General features: G+C 33.2%; 1 pseudogene; it reads right to left on the reverse strand.

The window, feature by feature from the left end:
• Nucleotides 1-3,743: 3,743 nt before the first annotated feature.
• LOC111632061 overlaps nt 3,744-23,716 on the reverse strand; it is a 31,709-nt pseudogene continuing 11,736 nt past the window's right edge.

Below are 23,716 nucleotides of genomic sequence, written 5' to 3' on the forward strand. Positions count from 1 at the left end.
GTCGATGTTAAGCCTAACAAAGACTATTGTATCGTTAAAAATTATTTTTTTATTTTGTACAAACAAAATAAATATATTGAAAAATATAAAAATAATAAAAAATTATACTTCAGATGTTAATTTAGTATCAAAAACGTAAAATATTTGAGTAGCCCAAGACATAGCCAAAGATTGAAGCGCTACAGCACTGGCGAAAATTTAAATTTGCGGACTGGAATTCTTTCGAATGATTGACGTTTCGGATGATTAACTTTCGGAAAATCGACGCTCTACTGTAACTCTTTTCCACACGGCCCACCAGTACCAAGCGGTCTTTGCTCCCTGAACACTGGGAGTTCTGTGGTGGGTTTGCGCCTCACTCGGATGGGCTGGCCACGTCGAGTTTTCCGAGTTTTCTTCACGTCTGTAAAGCCTAAATAGGGGCCAGTTTCCCTTAAAAACACCTCCCGGAAAGCATCCCCTGAGGCAGATCGCCCGAGTGTTGCGTTGCCATAACTAAACAAACAAACTTTCCCACACCCTAAACAATACTCATTTCGATAAACTTAAAACAGCGAACACACACAGTTTAAGATAGATAACACAATTAAATGTCGCAATACAATATGTAATCGAACACATCAAAAATAAAGCGTAAAAAAGCACAGAAGTCATCGGAGGTAACGCGAAAAGCGAGATAACACTTAAACGCACAACACATTGCACTTAAGTTTCGAAAGCATTTTTCCCGTTGCTGGAGCACTTCGAACTTCGAAGAACCCAGGCCAATTTTTGTCGAATTTAGAGTTCGAACTCTGAAGCGTTTGAAGTGAGAATCGTTCGAAAGACGAGATACCACTGTAATGTAATAATAATGAATAGAAAACGCTTTGGCAGATTGTTTAAGTAACTAACCATTTATTACACTCGATAAAAGAAAATTTCCATTCTTTTCTTATTAACATTCTCTCCCCATTAAATTATGTGATAACTAACTTCAAATCTATCGCTTCCATTTTTGTCTTAATGCATTGCAGAATGGCACGAATGGTTACAGGTGTGACATTCCCTCTCTGAATTGAACAAGTTATGGCTTAATGGCTGAAGATATTTTACCGATTATTTGGAATTATTTAAATATTAAAATACAGAATCTTTTTCTAATTAAACCAGTCGTTAACGATCTGTCTTAAAAGTAATTTTGTTTTTGTTTTAATTAATATAAAGGGAAATTTCTCAATTTAGACATAAACTTGTGTCGTTAGAATATACAACTTCGTGTTTTTGCCTTACAATATAATTGTCTATGATACGTTTTTACGTGTTTCTGTTTGAAGGCGATGTGTTTATCGAGAATTAATATAAATTAATATATATTTATATAACTTAAATTATTTAAATTTATTTTATCTGCTTTACATAACGTTTCCCTAATGTATTCTTGTTTCAGATTTTTGCAGAACCAAAATATGGCGTTTTTTTCTGCGGATAACTGTTTTCGAATGTATTTAATCAGCAAACGTTATTTTATTGGACAATTGAAAAAAATATGCTTCGATTATCTCAGAGTGTCGATTCACGATAGAAACGTTTGTCGTATCCACGATTTGTCTCGCAAACACTACGAAAAACGACTGCAGTATCATTGTTGGGATGCATTCAATTGGTCTGACGGAAACTTATTCGACACCTGCGATTTCCAATCGTGTGAAGAAACTACCCTCTTCAAGTTGTTGACGTGTCCCGTCTATCACAAACTGGAGGAATTCCATTTGTTGCTTGGTCTTCGGGTGTGGGTCGATCGCAAATTTACTGAATTACGAAAAATAAATGACAACGTATCAAGAAGAGACGTTATAAGACCTTTCATCTCGTTGATTAGATTTCTAATTATACAATCACATTTAATAAAGAAGGCTTGTAACAAAATGCAAAGTGTTTACCTTTCAAGAAGAGAAATTAAATCCATCAGAAAATATCGAACTCAGAAAAATGTAGCAATCTTTCGGGCAACGATATCTGGTGATGTTAAACGGCGAAATATTGAGGATTATTCTTCGTCAGTTGCGTTAAAAAGGGTGAAACCTCGAATGTCAAACAGTAATAAGGTGATGAATGAGAACTTCGGGTTCACCGCTGACATTTGGGTACCGGAAAACTGCGTTGTGAAGAAGATTGAACTGCCAATAACCCATCTTAGTCCCGAAAAAATAGAGGTTCTTGTCGGTGTGAAGTCGACATATAATCAAGACTTTTTATACGAAAGAAGCATTTGCGACGAAAAAGGATATGTACATTTAGAAAAATATAAACTTTTGCCGAAGCGCAGCTTTCATATATTTTCAGTTAAGGTTTCTAAAAAAGAAATTGGGTCGTCCTTTATCACGGTTAATAAACGTACACGAGAATACGTGCCGATCTACGATTTTTGTGATGAGACTACGAGATTTGAAGAGGAGAAGACGAAATTTTCTTGTAAAATTTTCTTTATTTACTGAAATTCGTGGAAATGTTTCTGATTCGGATATTTCACGTGTGTTGTTTAACACGAGGAATGTTTCCTTTGCTTTCCAAAAAGTTTGTAAAATGACGTCGGTGTATTTTTAAGAATATCACAAATTTTATTTTCGTTGAATTTTAAATCGATCGATAAAAGGAATAATTTAAATTGTAAAATTTTTTTAATATTCAGTTTGTCATGTAATAAATAATAAATATATAACAGAAATTTATTAGTTTTTATTAGTAGTATTGTACTGTACGTAACATTCTAACAAAAATACCAAAATGTAAAATTGGCCGATTATTGAAACCGATTAATCGGCTAAGTGGCCGATAAGGTCCATTACCGATTACTTATCGATTAATCAGTGCATCCTTGTTAAGCAATATAATTATTCATCAAAAACCACATAATTTGTACTAAATTCTCAATTATTATAAAATATTTATTGAAATGACTGAAAGTTTTAAACATATTATAACAGATTTATTCTGTTTAATAAGTCACATTGTGTTGTTACACAACCTGTCAGAAGAAAATTTATCACACAGTCTACAGGTTAATACTAATCCAAGAACAATGCTTTAACCCTGTCGACTACACCTAACTCATGGCTAATTTCTTGATTCTGTTAATTTTTCCCGAACTCTGTCTAGTACAATAGAGCAATATAAACACGCTCGTCTGATGGCTGCACGAAAATCCGACAGATTGCATTCATACAAATCGTTTGAGGTAGTCGGAAAATGTATAGTAAACTGCGTGTTGGTTTAATTAATATAGATAATAAAAAGTAACCCAAAACATTAAGCAGTTTGAATAGAGAAGAACAATCTTTTGATAGCAACTAGATTTACTTAATTACTTAATTTGCCGAATATTCTGACAATTATCTCTATTTCAAAAATGGCTACGAATGTCGTAATTCTACTTTTTTAATTACTATATGAAAAACGTCGTCTTATATCATTGAAGAATTGAATCAAAGAAATTTTCAATTTTTGTAGTTTTTAATTGAAATTCGCAAGAATTACATTAAATCAATTTTAATAATTTTCATTATTTATATACAATATTTAGTGTATAAAAATATGTACACTTTTCTCGAAATTTAATAAAATATAATTTCATTGAAATTATAACATAAATTTGCGATTTATCATAAGTTAAACTTATTTTTAAAAAAAACTTATTAAATTATATAAGATTATTCTCTATTAATAATAATAATAAACGTTTTAACAGAAATTAAAAATTCTCTTTATAAATGTAATAAAAGTCATTGTATTTCATATTTAATTATTTTCAAAAATGTCTTTCCACAAATTCATGACGTCGCTGTCTTTTGTTTTTTCCACGACTTTTTCATTTAACAATCGAATTTGTTCTTCGTTAAAGTGATTTTTCCAATCGCCAACGATCCCTTTTCTGACCAGAGTGCCGCCTTTTGTATCTTTTCCTGTTTGATTTAAATTTCGTACAAATTTCATCATCCCTGAAGGTATATTTTTGTTTTGTAGCCACGTTTTGTCTTTTTGAAAAAACACATCAATGTTCTTCTTGCCGCTCTCCTTCATATAATCGAAACTGCTGTAATGAATAATATTTTCTAATATTGTTGGATCACTCAAAATACTTTTTTCGTATTCTTCTCCCATAAATTTGGCAATTTTCAATATTTCTCGTTTAATATCTTTCTTGAGATCTTCGTATGTTACAAAATGAACGTTGTCGTCATTTTTATGTTCGTACCATCCGAGAAGGTGATCGAAATAATCGCCGTATGGTATATTACCATGGAGAAATGCCTCAAAAACTTCTTGAAAACTTAATTCTTCAGAAAATGGAAGTAATTTCATGAAATGATAACAAGAAACGCAGCAATCTCTAGGGTTTCTGATAGTGTAAATATATTTAGATTCTGGAGAAAAAGGAATAGCAGAAAATGGTAAATGTGTTTTCATGGCTTTCGGTTTTGCCATTTCTATGTATTCTTCTCCCACAATTTCTATAAACGGCAAAGCTAACAGGAAATCTAACGGATCCTCTGATGGTTGACCTTTACGAAGGATTAAGTTGACTATATGATGCATCCAAGTTGTTCCACATTTCGGATAACTAACGAGAAATAAATCTCCATGTTTCGCTTTATAATTCATTCCAGATAAAAACGTTTCTTGCGAATAATGTAGCGACATAGGCACTCCACCCACTTCCTTATAAAGTTTCATCTTCTCTATTACTATAAGTTATTTATAGCATATTATATTAAACAAGTATTAACATTGAGTAATTATTTAGTACATTTAATATGAAGTATTGTACTTACTACTTTCTTACACGCCAGTTATATTCAACGTTCACAAATAGAAAGTTTAACTGAGTGTTATGCATTAGAAATAGACGTCATTAACGAAGTTTAGAAATCAACGTAAGATTAGATAATGTGCATGCTGATCATTAGTCGAAAGCTATATAATAAAATTGATAAATAAATTTTCATTAAGTAAGCATATTCCTTTTCAATTTGCATAAAGAAATTTACAAAAGTTTCTTGTGGCAATAATTGAAAACAATTGCTTCTTAAAATAATAATAAAAATCAAAATGAATAAATTTAACCTTTTTCTACTTCTGATAATATTAATCTTCAGACATCAACAAGTAGAATATATCAAAGGTTAGTCTTTTATATCGAAAATGTTGCAATACATTAGTTGATAACATCCAATATGCTTTGTTTCATCATTGTATATCTAAGTTTAACGCAATTACAGCTTTATAAAGAGTTTTAAATTTGAAAATGTATACACCCTTTTTCATAAGTATTGCAATTACAAGTGAACCTTTCAATGACTTATAAACTAAATACTTAAAAGCTCGGAGGCTTTACTTTAAAGCAATCCTACTATGGAAAAAAATTATTTAAAAAGTTGTAATGTTACTAATTTATTAATTGCGATGAGGAGTAGGAGGAGAATCAGACACCGCTGGATTAGATTTTTCGAAACGTTTGGAGAAAAATAATAAACCTGTAGTAAATCACAATTGAATTTCGTACACATTATGACATATTTATACACTTTTGTTACTTTAGTAAATATCGACAAAATCGACAGAACGACTTAGGGGAACCAGAAGACTCGATCCGTGTTGATTTGATTAACAAGAAACAACAATTATTTATTGTGACATCGTCACAATGCTGTTATGCAATTTTTGATCACCGTGTTCTCAATTGTTTTAGTAATGTCGTGCTCCTGTATATCGCGATTTTCTCATTAAACAATTTCAATTATAAACCTTGACTCCAAATATTAACCCATAAATTCCTGTGCCTCCCAATTTATTATTAATCTTATCCTGCAATCTCTTTAATTGATTTTCATTAAAATAATTCTTCCAATCGTTAACAACGCCTTTCCTGATAAAAGGTAATTGCGTTTCTTCGCCCTCTGACCGACTCAAAATTTTCATAGTTTTTATTAGACCGAAAGGTAAATTCTCATTATGAAAAATATCATCGCCTTTGAAGAACTTAATCATTATTTTATCGACGTGTTCCTTCATATATTCGAAACTGCTATAATAAACGATGTTTTCCATTATTTTCGGATATTCTATAATAGGTTTTTCATATTCTTCGCCCATAAATCGGGCAATTTTTAATATTTTTTCTCTAATATTTTTTTTAGCTTTTCGTAAGTTACAAAATAGACATTTTTATCATTCCTGTGTTTGTACCATTCGTAAAGATGTTGGAAATAATCTTCAACTCCCACTTTACTGTCTATAAATCTATCAAAGAAGTCGTCAAAACTCAGATCATTATCCGACTTGATGAATTTCATAAAGTGATAGAAGGAAACACAACAGCCTTTCGAATTTCTAGCTACGTAAATGTATTTTGCTTGTACAGAAAATGGCGTAACACGAAATGGAAAGTGAGTTTTCATAACTTTAGGTTTCGCACTTTCGATATACTCTTTTCCGACAGTTTCTATAAATGGACAACTTAAGACAAAATCGTAAGGATCTAAAGAAACTCGACCCTTTTGCACAATCAGCGAGACTATTTGATGCATCCAAGTAGTACCACATTTAGGATAAGTGACTATAAACAAGTCTCCGGGTCTCGCTTTATAATTCATAGCCGATCGGATAACGTCTTTGCAAAGTATAGCTGGCATCCGAATTTCATCAACATCTTGATAAAACTTTGTTTTTTCCATTTCTACAAATAAATAGTTTTTATATTAGTACTAGATTTAAGGACCCATTTCGCTGAGTTTTTATTTGTGGGCAAAAAGTAACGATAGTGAAGATTAAGATAATTACATTATAGCTAATCTTATCCGTTTTCACAGAATGCAAGAATTAGGTCCTCCGTTTACAGTCTAATTGGAGAATTTTTACGTTTAGTCAAACGAACTATTTTCAACGTTTCTGGAACGTTTACAATCGTTCTATAATCAAACCAATATTCGAATTTTACGTTCGAATTTAATTCGAACAAAACATTCGAACAAAACATTCGAAATAGAAAGCCACTTTCAACTACTTTTAGCCTTATATCTTTCGCACCCTTATAGCTATCGAGACGCAACCACCCCTGTGCACGAACGGAGACTTAGGGCTACCACCACATACAAACACCATTTACGTGCGATATGTAGTTTTGGCGAAAAAGTGAAATATAGGGACATACATGTCCATTTATATATATATATAGATATAGATATAGATATAGATTAAGCGATGACTAACTGCGGACAAGAGTTTATTGGAGAAAAGGTGACCAGCCAGAATCTCTATATCAGAAAAAGAAAGAAAGAAAGAAAGCGATGTCTATTAAAATCGATTCGGCTACTTTTTATCAATAAAAAAATGGCTCTGAAAAGAGCCGTTTGATCGCTAGATTACGGGAATCTAGCAATTTCGTTTCCGTTTCCGGTCGAAAATTATCGTTCTATCGGCGCCCCATTCTCTTTCTGCTGCCAATAATCTTTCTACCAGATTTTCCCTTTCTTCCTCTTTTTTCACTCCTTCCTATGGTTTTCGATTTGGATCTTCTTCTCTTGGCATTCGATCTCTTCCTAGATGATGTGGGCTTTTGACTTAAGCCGGATGCACACATGCGGCGCGGCAAGGAAAAGCGGTGTCGCAAACGCATCTTCGCCGCGTGGCAGCACACCCACACAAGCGGCAATCCGCTTACATTTCGGCGCATGCGTTCAGTATTCAAGATTGCGAATGATACCGATATTGTCGTTAACTGTTGGTTATCGTACGGGATCTTATAAACTCATGCTTTATCCTCTTTCTTAATATCCCCTTTATTGTTTCAGTTAGGATTAAAAAAGGAGTACGTAGGAGTTACAACGAGGAAATTGGGGTAAGGGTCAGAGAGCATAAATATGATGTTAGGAAAAAATCAAACGCCACTGCACTGGCCCGGATGGCTTAAGCCCAAGGTTCCGTAGTTGGATGGGAAGAGGCTGAAATCATTAGGCAAGTACACTCTTCAACTTTAGCGAAGATTGCCGAAAAAATGAAAATATACAGAAGCAAACTTGATGATAGATGTATAAACGCCAGAGATGCAGAGGGCCTACCCTCAGCATGGAAGTTTGCTGTTAAAAAAATTACAAATAGCTTATAAATGACGAATTGATTCGCAATTCACGTTATGAGAGCATTTATAGTTTTTGTTAATTGTTAACGGCTTGTACTATTACTTATTTATTGTTGTATGTTATTTATTTTTACACTTTAATTTATCTTACTTAGTTACTCAGTTGTCGATATTTTTTGAATTTGAATTTAATGTTACGGTAGTGGAGTCTCTGCCTAAAGACTTGAGTAATTTTTTCGGTTTAGTTTTTAATATATTAATTTTAAATCGCGTTTAAATTTGAATTTAAAAGTTCGATTTGCCGTAGAACGGAATCGATTCTTTGAACGTGAAATTGCGTCATTCTGCTTCTGTGCTTCGAAGAAGAAGAACGTCGACATGGACGATAATCGTAAAACGAACGAAGAAAAAATCAATTTAATAGTAGAAATTCCGGCATCGGAATTGGAGAAACTCACTCCTTCGCAACGAGAAATGCTTTCTAGATTAAGGGGCATCTTTGTCAACAGAAAGATACAAAAGGATATCCCGAGAAAACGTGGAAGAAGCAGGATAAGTCAAAGGCGCACATCATCTAGGAAGAGATCGAATGCCAAGAGAAGAAGATCCAAATCGAAAACCATACGAAGGAGTAAAAAAAGAGGAAGAAAGGGAAAATCTGGTAGAAAGATTATTGGCAGCAGAAAGAGAATGGGGCGCCGATAGAACGATAATTTTCGACCGGAACCGGAAACGGAATTGCTAGATTCCCGTAATCTAGCGATCAAACGGCTCTTTTCAGAGCCATTTTTTTATTGGTGAAGAGTAGCCGAATCGATTTTAATAAACATCGCTTAATTAATGCATTAAATGTGGTAGATTCGGTTTTATTTTAAATTTGCAATCGCTTCGAATGTAGAATTTGGAAATCGTTTAGAGTGAAAATTGGCTTTTTCGATTATTTAACTTTTATAAAAGAAAAATTACAATATAAAAAGTTCTTTGTTTGCACCGGCCCTTATATTTTGACGCATTTATTTCATTTTTGTCAAAATTTTTACACAAGTTCAGTACGTGGATTATCTTTAAAAATTTTCCGATGTAGCCCAACGTTGGCCGATGGCGTGGGGAAGCGTTAACCCGGACAAGAAGCGAGAATATTTACTTTTAAAAAGGAATGTGTCGGCATCGAGCGGTGTTGACGTTTAGGACTTTTCTATTTTAAATGTCGGGTGAAGCAACTCCTTTTTTGAAATTTACAACGTTCGAAGTAACCGACAGCGCGATTCAAATTAAGGGTAGAAGAGTGGAAGGTTTGTGCATTAGAATAAAATGTATAAATGCGGACTTTTGTAATTCAGAAATGAAGAAATTTTGTGGGAAAAAAGAAAATGTCGACGAGGAACATCGAATTTATGGGACGAGACGAACGTTTCAAACGTGGATATTCCACGTCGTCTGAATTGCGTAGAGTATTTTAAATGTTTTATTCGATAATCTAATAATTATATTAATGGATTTCGTGAATTTAACGAACATTTTACTCAATTTTAAATTGGAAAATGTTTCTTCAATTCCCGTGGCTGGTCGAGCGACCGGTTGAAAGGTTCGAATTCACTTNCCCTTTGTTCCATAAAGTTATACCCAACGCCCCCTAACCCATTTTCTCTTGTGTGAGAAAAGGATTGGAAATATTCTTAGGAAAACTTTTCTATGAATCTCACACTTTGTGCCCTTACTGTACATTGTTCTCATCATCTGGAAACCATTAAACGCAATGTTTCCTCTTATCAGCCCCAATTTTGCCTTTGGTCACCGTTCAATACCTTGCCTCCAGCGCCCCCTAGATTTATTCATCTCCCAGAAGGGGGCGTTATTGCCCACTTTCAGAAACGCTGAGCTAAAATATAAGTCAATGTGTTAGAAATATTCAAGTTGTGACCTTCAATAAAAAATAAAAAATATATAAAATGACAACATTTTATAAATATTGCGTCGAATTTTTATATATAGAATTTGTCTGCCGTCGCCCATCTATATTTCCTTAACGTCCCCCAATTCTCTTTGAGCCTTCTACTGCCCCCTTGAAAGCCTCCAGCACCCACAAAGGGGCGTTATCGCCCACTTTGAGAAACGCTGTATTAGATTTATTATCTGTATTCTAGATTATTTTATTTCTATGTAATATATTATTTTTTAATGACAGATCCGTGAAGATAATATCTAATTATCACAGAACTAACGTAATTTTCTATCGAAATTTAATACGGCAACAGTAATGAGATATTGCATATAGATATAGTGATGCGTGTAGTGTTGCGTACCTNCTGAAAACGATAAACATTTGACTGTATGAGAAGATTGTGCCAAACAGACTCCTTTAAAAATAATTTTCTCTTGTACGACAGATCCGTGAAGATAATATCTAATTATCACAGAACTACCGTAACTTTGTATCGAAACAGTAATGAGATATTACATATAGATATAGTGATGCGCGTAGTGTTGCGTGCCTAGATAAAATCGCTTACATTTACTACAGTTATAAACACTAATGTTATACAATACAGGCGAACGGATGACAGTGAAAATTTATTTTCTACAACTTTTTCGAATTGCAATTTAATATAAGTCATTATAAAAATGAAATATAAGAATTCAATATAGACATTCGTCATTTTAAAACATTGAAGTGAGAGCCTTATTACTCTAGGTTGAAATTACCTGGTTTAACGCTGTTACGCTTAGCGATTTCTTGTCTAGGAACGCATCCCCCGCGTTAAACGGGTTCTTACTGTAAATATATAAAGTGCAACCTGTGTAAACCGGACTCGTAGAGTATATTTACGGTTTATACAGATTTTCGCTTTATTAAAGATTCGTTTTGAGCAGGTTTTACTGTATTCAATGATAATACTATCAAACCTGTAGACAACGGCCACCGAAAAGTGGCCGTCGTTCGGAGGTTATTTTTTTTATGCATCTCCGTTAAACAATGCATTCAACAACATATTATTTCGATGTTACTTTTTTTTAGAAACTTTGTAAAAATTTCTGGAAAAAATGGCCGCTATTTACAGGTGGACGTTATTAGAACTTTACCTGTATTATATTCATTATATTTGAACTAATAAAAATATTTGAAATTTATATANATTACTGTGAAGCCTGTGTAAACCGAGCTCGTACCGTATCAAATATCTTTTCGTGTTTGACAGGTTTTCGTTATGAACGGGCTTATTTTTCACATAGAAACCTGCCAAACCGAAAAAGAAATTTCTGTGTACACCGATTTTAGAATGGCGAATTTCTCGGAAAGTTCTCGTCATTTTTCTCTTGTATTAATTATACAAATTAATAAGTATATAATACATAAAGATATTTATAATATAATAAGATTATAACAAATTACTGATACGTAAAGGATGAGTTTCTATTTATTACGTCCTATTAGACTTTATTGATTGTCATTAAATCGCATGATTAAACATAATTTTATCATAAAACTTTTAATGAATGTACTTAAATTGCTGTGTACACTTAAGAAATTCATAATTCTAATGGATATTATACGTAACTTATGGTCACAGACTACATTATATAAGTAACGGAGCAAAGCTAACTGATTGCGGTTATAATAGAATTCCTCGTGTTAAAAATAGAGAATAGAATATTACACTTATTCTGGTTGTACTTAAAATTAGTAAAGCGAATCAATGATGAATTCGTTCGCAATTAACGAAATCTGTATGCATTGCTTCTTAAGACCATTGTGGGTAAATGCGATGATCTATGGTCTGGATCCATTCGAACCATGCAACTGCCGAAATAACCTGTTTTCACCTTTAATTAAAAGGAAATATATGAAGAAATACATCCGATTTTTGGAGTTGATTTACTGGAATGAAGCATTTTTAATATGTTGGCATGCTATTCCGGGTTGGAATAAAAATGCAATTTGCATTGGATGGTACGATTTAATTAAAAACAATACTCTTCTGTCGAAAGTAACACTGGCGTGCTTACAATCTGCTTTGCTTTTACATTAAGTTTCTTCAAAAACAGAAAAGTCACTCTAATAAAGACATTAAGAAACGAGGATCTTGTGGAGAACATAAACCGAGCAAATGTCTTCATTAATATCATTTGTCTGCTCTTTTCTTTTGGTGTTATTTTCGTGGTGTTTTGCTTTCAGATTTTCAATGTATTTTTTATCTATCCAGCGTTAGAAACAAATGAAAAGTTTTGGGGAGAAGCTTTGATCTGTTCAGTCGAAAGTGGATTTTCTTCTTCTTTCAAAGTTGGCGCCATGGGTTACGGTATACTTTTAATAGGAGTATTATTAGTTCTTACCGAAATGGAATTCAAACAATTGATTCGAGGTTTTTCTCTCGTGAGAAGAGGCGAGAGGAATTTCTATTTTAAATTGAGAAATTTGATGCTCCGTCACGAAGAATTGTGGAATTTCGTCAGTCAACTTAATACTAAATTTAGTTATCCTAGTGTGGTTATTTATCTCGGTCTAATATGTGGAACCAGTTTTTCTTATTATGCATTCTCATTTATAGATGTAAATGATGCAATTAGATTAGTATTTCTGACACTAGTTGTCTTCTTGACATTTACTTGTATTATTGGAGCTTGTTCGTTGTGCAGTTTTGCTTTCTCGGTAAAGAATTTATTTCTATAATTATTAGAGGAAATGAAGATAATGTAAATGCTTGAATAATATTTTCATTTTTCAGATGCAAAATGGCTTTCAGGATGTCCGACAATTTGCTGTCAGCAATTTACATCCGGAAGTAAAGTTAAAAGTCTGTATTTTCGTCTATCAATGAACCATTTTATATGTTTACACATTAATTAGTAAATTCTTTATTGTTTACTTCTATTTGTAGATCTTAAATTTCATGAAAAGATTTGGGAAAGTGTCGTTGAGTTTCATGATCGGTGGTATTTATCCAGTTACGAAAAGAATTCCTTTCAAAGTTTGTATTTATTTATAGAAATACGAAATATATTTACAATGCAAAGTATTTACAATGCACTCGGGATTCTGTTAGAGAAACACTAATAAATACGCTCTTGCATATAGTCCTGGCTGAAGTAGAGAATGCCGTCTACTCGAGAAGTTGAACCACTAATCACTGCCAGAGCGGTAACGAACTACCAAATGATTGATAAAATTACCGAGAAAATAAGTATATAATTAGAATTTACAAGAATTCTCAAACAGGCAATATTTTAAAAGAAAGTGTCTTCTCACGTCCTTCCTTTTCTCACAACGTCAGGAAATGAGTGTCTCATAGAGGATTCGACCTTTCTTTACGGGCTTATCATTCCCTTCAATATGTAAAACGTTAAACTGGGTATAAAGTTGAAATTAGTTGCATTGTTTTTCATGATTCTTTCATTTTGCATTTGCAATGAAATTTCAGACTTACCCCACAAATTGTTCTGTTAAAACAATGTATTGAAGAAAATATAAATTAATCGCACGTAATCATAGGGCGCGTTTTGGTATTGAAGTTTTAGTATTGAAAACCAAAAGTCGTTTTACCGGGAAGAACACTGAGCACTCCGGGTTTTGCACCCGGAGTGCTCAGTGTTTCAAGCAGAAATGTTTGCCGTTGTTAAAGCAACAGAATTCTGTAATAAAAATTTCAACAACAACAATATTACTATTTTCACTGACAGCCAGGCCACGTTACAAGTCTTGACTAACAAAGATACCACTCACCCCATTGCTAGGGACACTTTCTTCTCTGCAGATCAGTCCAGTAGTAATTATCATATCAAATGGATTAAGGGGCACTGTGGCACTCCGGGTAACGAACGTGCAGACTTTATCACACGTGTGGCTACCTCGTTCAGAAACATCAACCCATTGTACAGCCATTTACCGGTCTCCAGGTTAAAGCAACTCCTCTGGCAACATACAATCGTTGCGTGGCAACAAGAATGGGATCGAATTACAGAGCGGCACATTTCCCGGGAGTTCTTTCCTGACATAGAAAAACGCCTCAGCTGGAATTGAATCCATCCTGAACCCCAGATGTCACAGTTGCTTTCAGAACATGGGATATTCAATCTCTGCATACGTTGGTCTCTACGCAGCGACACTGACTGCTGTCCCAACTGCGATGTGCGTGATGGGGTAAGTAATTATCTTTTGTCTTGCCCATTGCTGGAAGACATAAAAGACGAGCTCAAACTTTACGTTGAAGAAGATAACCTCAATTGGCAGTGTAAGCTAAAAATTTTAGTGTCGAGTAAAAAATACTTTTCTCTTTTGCAAAGGATGGTAAAGCTGTACTTCAACAGAACGCTAACACACTGATAAAGGTTTTTCCCCACTTTTGGTATTTTTGTATTGCTGAAGATCTTATAATATCTTTATGCCTATTGTACTATGCACTTACTCTGTGTCTGTTACTGTACAAGGTCTATACACCATTTTCGCGCTGGCTTTCGTGTTTATGTGCGGTTTCATTTTTTTTTCGTTCAGACCTTCATTAATGTACTTTCATTATGTGTTTAATGTTGCAGTAGGGTCGTGCAAAGACCGCATACTCTCATACTGTACATACGCGAGCTTTTTGTTCTGACTAACCTTCACGCAAACTGCAATGTCTTCGGTTTCGTGTTTTAACACATGACTCGGGACGTCATGATTTTATATTTACGTGTATTTTGTTTATTTCCTTTTACGCCTACCGTCGGTTTTCCTGCTTGGAATGTCACCTGTATGTACACTCTGTATACATTCATCCCGGCTGTGTCTAGCGGTGTCGGGCAGAATAAAGTTTATTTTGTTTGTCTGTCTGTGTAAAGTGTGCNCTATGTATTTAATTTTCTCTCTGTTGAGACAAATTATTGTTGATTAAAGTGAAAATTTCAGAAGAATCGACAATAACTTAACACACATAAAGTATGAAACTTTCTTTAATTATAACATTCGGTACAGGAAGATATTGACCTTTTTTTTTGTTTAGGATCAGTATTTTCAGCTTATACGTTTCTACTTTTTATTTCTTTTTGCAGATCAGCTCAACACTTTTTCCACTATTTCTGGGGTGGGCCGTAATTCTCGCTGAAATTGTAGTTTTTTTTTTTTTTTTAATGTAGTGTAGGACCTACAAACACTTGTCTTTTTCTTTTACCCGCGACCCCCCGTGTAAGGCTGCGCGACCCCCAAGGGGGTCGCGACTCACAGGTTGAAAAACACTGGTCTAGTCTATATCGCCCCGTGGTGAAGTGTGACGTAATTGTCATGTAATAGTAGTTGTATGCGTTTATGACGGTCGTTACGCGAGGAATAATGCCTTTCGAAAGGTCTTTTTAAGGGTAACCAGCTTCTATCCAGGCGTTATAGACGTGGTGAAATCCCGGAAAACTCCACGTGGCCAGCCAGTCCGAGTGAGGCGCGAACCTACGATCGAACTCCCAGCGTTTAAGAAAATTGTGCGGCCAAGTAGGATGTTGAGGGAACAACCGCTCTGCCACTGGTGGGCCAATTCCATCTTAAAGCAGAAAATAACAAAACAAAAGTTAATGCAGGGAAAGTTACACTGTTTCCATTGTTCTCTGAAAGAGACAAGCAGAATTATTTAAGAATATACACTATTTTATTTACATACGAAAGAATAAAATGTAACTTATATGACAACATTAATTTATTAGAGTAAATGACTACTGCCGGTTATGTGAGAATTCGGAGGCAATTGTAAATTTTCAAACTGTACTGCGTCACATCGAAGGTGACTTTCATTGTCCGAAGAAGGACTCCCCTCACACCAGGGGATCGCTCGGTTATAAGGTAACTGCGACGTTTAAGTAAATATCCAATTGGCAGCAACAAACGTGTGATGCTGTATAGAGGATAATACGAAAGGTCATCAGCGAGGGTAAAACGAAATTCCGTGATCACCCATAAGTCCGAGCGACCCGATGAGAAGTCGATCTAAATGACCAAAAAGGGCAATGAAGTTTTCTAAGACGGGGGAGACGGTGATAAATCTGAAGAACTGTCAAATTCAAGTAAACAACATACGCTGCAAAGACAATTACGTCAGAAAAAGTCCCAGATATTTCCCACGCTAATCGGGTATAAAAAGGAGTCGAATTTGCTCCTCTGGGCGGACAGCCGAAGAACCCCTCCGAGCGAACAGGTATTCCATAGCTCTTGAAGTTATAGATGCCAAATGGTAATAACAAATTTCAGAATGCTATGTTATATTTAAAAGTGGCAGAGTATTATGAGAAGTTAACTTATAGTAATAAATATTTTTGATTGTTCTGAGTAATATACTTTGATAGTGTATTAATAGTTTATCCATATCCATTTAGAGGTTAAATGTTTAATTTCCTTATATCACACCACGTTCTGGTTGTGAAAGTTGTTTTTCGAAAACCAATTTCTGCCGCCATTTCTTCGTATATCGATACGTTCCGTTTGGCTCGATGTACCTATGTCATGGATTTTTCCCTCCATATATCAATTAAAATGGTTATTTATTTTCTTTTCACACCAATTATCGGAGCGTTTGTTTCTAATTTTGATCGAACATTTGTACATATGCTTCCGCCATGTTTTTATTCTTTGGCAGACCTCAAATCGACTTAAGCTTGTTTGGAAAAGCGATTAAGTTCAGCTAATTCTGGTAGTTAAATTGGTCTTAAGTAAAAAGTTAAATCTAAATTAAAAATTACAGTGTGAAAGCGGAATAAGATTTCCATATCCGGTCTCGACTTTCATGTATTTAACTCCGTTCTTGTTATTAAGGAAATACTGTATACTGTATGTGTATTATAGCACGATTTCGTTCGCCTTGTTTCAAGCTTAATAACTCCTGTGCTTTTTGTCAAAAATTTCTGAAATTTTGCTAAGAAGTTTGTTTATTAGGGGGATCGATACTTTTCCCTTTTGCAAAGGATGGTAAAGCTGTACTTCAACAGAACACTAATACACTGATAGAGGTTTTTCCAACTTTTGATATTTTTGTATTGCTGAAGATATTATAATATCTTTATGCCTATTGTAATATGCACTTACTCTGTGTCTGTTACTGTACAAGGTCTATACACCATTTTCGCGCTGGCTTTCGTGTTTATGTGCGGTTTCATTTTTTTTTCGTTCAGACCTTCATTAATGTACTTTCATTATGTGTTTAATGTTGCAGTAGGGTCGTGCAAAGACCGCATACTCTCATACTGTACATACGCGAGCTTTTTGTTCTGACTAACCTTCACGCAAACTGCAATGTCTTCGGTTTCGTGTTTTAACACATGACTCGGGACGTCATGATTTTATATTTACGTGTATTTTGTTTATTTCCTTTTACGCCTACCGTCGGTTTTCCTGCTTGGAATGTCACCTGTATGTACACTCTGTATACATTCATCCCAACTGTGTCTAGCGGTGTCGGGCAGAATAAAGTTTATTTTGTTTGTCTGTCTGTGTAAAGTGTACAACAAGATAAAAGTCGTAAGATCAAATGTGTAAAACTTGGAATAATATATATTTTAAAAATGTAACGAAAATGCAACATTTAAGTCATTCTATAATTTTAAAAAATATTTATGTTAAATAAACTGAAATAATTATTTAATTTTGATAAGACCTAGTAAACAATAGAACTGAAAACATTGTTAATAGAAAAAAATAGTGAAATTAAGACAAAAATTGTTTTATATATAAACAGTTTAATTGCAAGTAATATCGTTAAAAATTTGTAAAAATACTCCTTAGAATACCATTGTAACTTTCATGTGCTTTAATTTACAATACAATTGTAGAGCGTCAAACTAGTAAATTGGCGTAAATGCATATTGTAATATGTTGTGCTGTATGTTTTCGAATAAAACATCTTTCAAAACACTAAGTAATTGTCCACTAAGGTCTCAATAGTAAGTTGTTAATGTAGAAATACAAATCATCTCGTAATGTCAACAATACATAATATAAACAGTATTTTAGTCTTTATACTAATTATTAAAAGCAATCGTTTATGACGAATTCTTTTTTTCCTGTTCTCTTAAAAAAACTGTTTAAAAGTTTATTTATTAAGAACACGTTATTCAATGCGAATTCTCTAGAAAAAAGCAATGCTTTTCTAGCGTATTCACAATTCTAAGAAATTTAATACCTGAGATCATTACAAACAAAGCTTTACACTAAGGGAATATCGAGTGAAGCATCTTCGTTTTCACAGGGGGTTAAAGCCATTTAAGTGCGATTGTCGATTAGAAAATTTCTTTGACAAATGCAATTTGAATTCTCATATTAACGCCGTAGCGGAGAGATTATTATTAATATAAATGTTATAAAAGTAATTTTAACACTTGGAAAGTGTAATGTAATTCTCTTTATTTACTCAATTTGACACTCGTGAATTTTCATTTAAAATAGTTTTTATTCTTTCATTTGAAATTTCTAATTGTATTAACGTTACGAAAATAACTTTAAGGACGTGAGAATTTTCTTATCAAAATTTTCTAATTTTATTTGTCAATTTATTTTGAAAAAATCGTAAAAAAGAGTACTTTCGGCCTTAATTCTAGTCTCATCGTATTTAAATTTTAAGATAACGTTTACATTACGCGATGAATAGAAATGTTATGTGGCAGATTACTTTTTTCTGCATTTTTTCATACTTTGTAATATATACCTGCAAAACATAAAAACAATACAGTGATATGTATTACTTAACACGATTATTACTATGCGCTGTATTATAACCATTATTTTATTTTGTTGGAATCAATATTTATAATTCTAAGGTTTTTGTTGCGTGCCCATACATACAAGTTTTTCCTTTTACTAAATAAAAAATACCTCGCCTTACGTCGGTAATTGGTTCCAGGAGAACGTCGTAAGTCGAATTTACTTGTCTCCGAATCTACTTGTCACTAGGCTAAACCATAAATTACTATTCTCGGTTCTGTATTTTATTTATTAATGCATTTTTAATAATATATGTAAATCTATTTTAAGCTTACAAACAAATAAATTTTAGTTTTTAATATAGTACAGAAAAAAGTAATCTAAATTTACGAATGCATGTACTGTAAATACAGAACATACTAGTATATATTTAAATATGATTTTATGTGCTTTAAACGTTTTTCTAGTGATATTACGACTTCAATATTTGTGGCGGACAGACGTAAATTCGAATAAAATGACTTAAACTTGATTTTTATTTTTCCATATACTTTTTTTGACAAACGACGTATAATCGGGAACGAGTAACTCGAAACGACGTAAGTCGAGGTATGCCTGTAATGTGATGTCAACCTTCGAGTATATTCCGTCATGACGTTGCATTTAACGATTCAAAAGGTAAATCAAAACTTCTCAATCATTTGCTATTCAAATATGACTGTCATCATTTTACTTTCTTCTAACGAAGCTTATTTATTTCTTAATTTCAATAAGAAAACTCAATCTTACAATTCGACAACACTTTATTGTCATAACTACATAAATTACATGGAACAAATATTTAAATCAGATTACACGTTTTCAAACAACGTTCAATAAAATAAATATTGAAAGAATTCAAAAAATATTCAAAATTCGAAAATGGGCTATACGAATATTTATTCGAAAGGTGTTTCCTGTAATAACTTAAACTGAATTTTCAAGACAATTTTCATGTCTTTTGCCTTGTGTGAATGCGAAGATGACGTATTAAACAATCTTTCCTTGAAAATCTGCGTTTGCAGTGATCACAAGCAAATGGCTTTTCGCCAGTGTGAATGCGAAGATGTTTTACTAGAGTTTGTCTTTGTTTAAAGCTCCGTTTGCAATGGTCGCAGGTAAAAGGTTTCTCTTCAGAATGAATCCTAATATGATTTAGTAAATTGCACTTAAGACTAAATCTTCGACCGCAGAACTGACAATGGAATGGCTTTTCTCCCGTGTGAATCCTGCGATGATATTCTAATTCGGACTTGACACGGAATGCTTTTCCACAATCTTCACAGCGAAATTTCTTTGGATTTTCATGCACAAAACCTATAGAAAAGTCAAACGATGTTATATCTGAATTTAAATATCGAACATAAATCAATAAATAGAACCACAAAATAAATAGATGTTCGACTTATTGGCTATATCTTAAAAATAAATCTATATTTTATCTAAAATGAAACCGATCTCAAAACACTGATTTATCGTAAAATACAGAAAAGAACAGTTTATAACAATTTCTTCGATTCTTTCGGTCCCGACAAAAATTATTCAAGGTTTATTTACAAAGACATTTTTCTCGATAAATTTATCACAAAGAAAGTCTTTCCGATCTTTAAATCCATTTTCTCAGTAGTAAATATTCACTTCTTTCTTCGAAACTTTCAGATTTCATCCTTAATTCTTCGGGCGAAATATTAAACTCCTCCAAAGTATATCTTAGAAGAAAAAACGTATATGTCAAACAGTATATAATAAAACTTTCATTTCTATTATTAACTTGTTACTTAGAAAAAATCTGACAGTTTTTACATGACATATAAATATTAAATATACATACGATCTTTCGGGATACCTAAGGACAGAACTAAAAAAATCTAAAAATAAACAAGATGTGTTAATGATCCGTAAAGAGATGTCATCCTCCGAGTATTTTCCTTGTCTTAAGATTAAAGCGAAATAATGCGCCTCTTTAAATATAATAAAATATTCATTAATTTCACGGAACTCTTTTGTATTTTAACAGCTTTATAGAATTAGATCTTTGAAATATCTTAATTATTTAATCTGTTCGAGTATTTACTGGGAAAGATTCCACGTGGAACGTTCATCTCACCTCATAAGTTTAACATTATCGTTGTCGGCATTTCTCTTCCTTTCTTAATTAAAAAAGTCTTCATTTTCAACTTTTTATAATGCACAAACTCCAGATCTTTTCGAAGTTTAATGAAATTGGCGGTTAAGTCGGCCGTTACAAATTTAAAAAAGATACTTGTGGCTCCGTCTGACATTCAAAATGAAAAAGTTAACAAACATCGATATCACTCGCTAAGGTTACGTAATTTCTTCAACATAATTTTATCTCGAGTGTATATCGCGTATTCCCAATTGAATAATTATTAGTACACAATACGCGTAATTATTTATTGCTAATCGAAACGTCCATCGACATTCATTATCTGTTATTATCATTTAATGTTTAATTATTCTCGTCGTTTCGGCATTGCAGTCATTGATTATAGTGTAACTGTTTTTTTCTGAAAACTGGAAATTTAGCGTATATTCGTGTCTACTTTTCAACTTTTTCAATTTCCTCCTCTACACAATAAAGGAATTCCCGCTGAAAACAATTTCGTCCGAAACGTATATAAAAATATATTTTCATCGAAAAGATTTAGAAACAATCGAAGTTTGTGTTACACGAATAAAGCTGTTCTATGTGTTCTTTTTCTAGTCACATATCTAAGCAATTTTTATTTCTCCTCACGCATTTTCTGGATGGTCGTAATTGCAGATGAAATGAGGTCCCGGGGTTTTGCCAATGACGTGAATAATGATGGGACATAAACCGTGTTCTTTAGATACTCCAACAAAAGAGAATTCACACGGCGAATGGTCTGAACGAATGGAAAGCAGCGATACACAGCTTCATCATTGATTCAACTTTCATTCTAGCGGTGGGGGAGTTCTGCGTTCGAGTACGACGCACCTCAATATGTACCTCAGAAGATCCATTCTTCCTTAAACAAAGTAATAGGAAAGTCTTTTGTTTCGTAGGCACAATTTTGACAACGAACGTCGAATGCCACTTGGTGTGTGGCAAGGAAATAGTCGTAAGTGTGCTTCAAATATGGAATGTTTTCTTCTGTTTCGTGTTTGGATTGTATTGCCAAGTGCGATAGTTTGAAGTTACTGAGCTTTAAAAATGTTTGAAAGTTTGGAAACAATTATGCCGGCATTTGTCAAAAGCTGCAGCTTCAATTCAGATTTCAATAATTTACACGTTTCTTCAAGTGACAGTAGAATAATTTGGAGTTTTGTGCGATATAAAAAAGGCGTAAACGCAGACTTACGTAACTAAGAAGTTTTGTTAGTCCTGAAAATCCTGACAATCATAATGTTGAATTTAAAAAATGAGATGAAACTTTTACGTGAAATACTTTCAAGTAAAAATGTAATTTTTTAACCGAAATAAGCAGGAGATTTTTATATTTTATACGATAACCTACTTAATATATAAATGAATTCAATAAATCCGATAAATATTTACTAAATTTAACGAATAAATTGATATTATCCGGTAAACTCAACCACACTATTTTAGTATTTATATTAATTATTAAAAACAATTGTTTATGACGACTTTTTCCTTTTCTGTTCTCTTAAAAAAATGTTAGAAATTTTATTTATTAAAAATACATTATTCGATGTGAATTGGCTAGAAAAAGCAAAGCTTTCAGCTTTTAAGACGATTGCTTACAAGTAAATAGCTCACCCCCAAAATCTAAAAAGTTCGTATCTGGAAATTCTTCTGGGGAATTATTATGTAATTCAAAGAATACCACAAAAGAAAATGATAAAAATTAAGCTTTGAATATAGAATCTCCAAATTGGCTTATTCCTGCTATTTTACAAACAATACAAAAGGATTTTTGTTATTTTTAAGAAAAATAAATTTTAAACATACATACGATCTGACAGAATACAACAGACTATTTTTGAGAAATGTGAAAATCGAATGGGATCAAGTTATTTGCGCTTTCATTAATTTAATGAGCCAGTAATTAACTGTTGTCATCCGCTAAGTTGTTTCCGATATGTTGGCGCGAGGGAGGTCAACATCAACTTTGATTCAAAAGGAACATTGGTTCCAACCGTACAGCCTAAGCATACATCAGAACCTTTCAGACACGTCGTTAGGTCGAAGTACGGGAAATCAGAAACGTTTCACTTATTATCTAATTTGAATTTAGTAAATATTTATCGAATTTATAAAATTTATTTATATATTCACTCGGTTATCGTATAAAATATAAAAATTTCTTACTTATTTCAGTTGAAAAATAAAATTTTACTTGGAAATGTTTTACGCGAAAGAATCATCTCATCCTTTAAATTCAATATTATGGTTGTCAGGATTTTCCTTTTACTAACAAAACTTCTTTGTTACATAAGTCTACTTTAAAGCCATTTTATATCGCACAAAACTGCAAATTATTCTAATGTCACTTGAAGAAACTTGTAAATTATTGAAATCTGAATTGAGACTGTAGCTTTTGATATCCAATATGAACGCTTACAAATGCCGGCATAATTGTTTCTGGACTTTATAAGCATTCTTTATTTGTTTTTACCCATTATAATTCAAACATTTATCTTTAAGTCTGCAGATTTACAGAAAATTATTAATAAGAATGAATACTAATAAAAAAAAATGGTGGTTTATCCTCGCCACACACTAAGTGGCATTCGACGTTCGTTGTCAGAATTGTGGCTACGAAACAAAAGACTTTCCTATTACTTTGTTTAAAGAAGAATAGAGCTTCTGAGGTATGGTACATACTAAGGTGCGTCGGTACTCGAACGCAGAACTTCCCCACCGCTAGAATGGAAGTTGAATCAACTATGAAACTCTGTGTCGCTGC

The sequence above is a fragment of the Centruroides sculpturatus genome, unplaced genomic scaffold, assembly GCF_000671375.1.
Source record: "Centruroides sculpturatus isolate CEXI.00-Female unplaced genomic scaffold, Cexi_2.0 scaffold72, whole genome shotgun sequence".
Lineage (NCBI taxonomy): Eukaryota > Metazoa > Arthropoda > Arachnida > Scorpiones > Buthidae > Centruroides > Centruroides sculpturatus.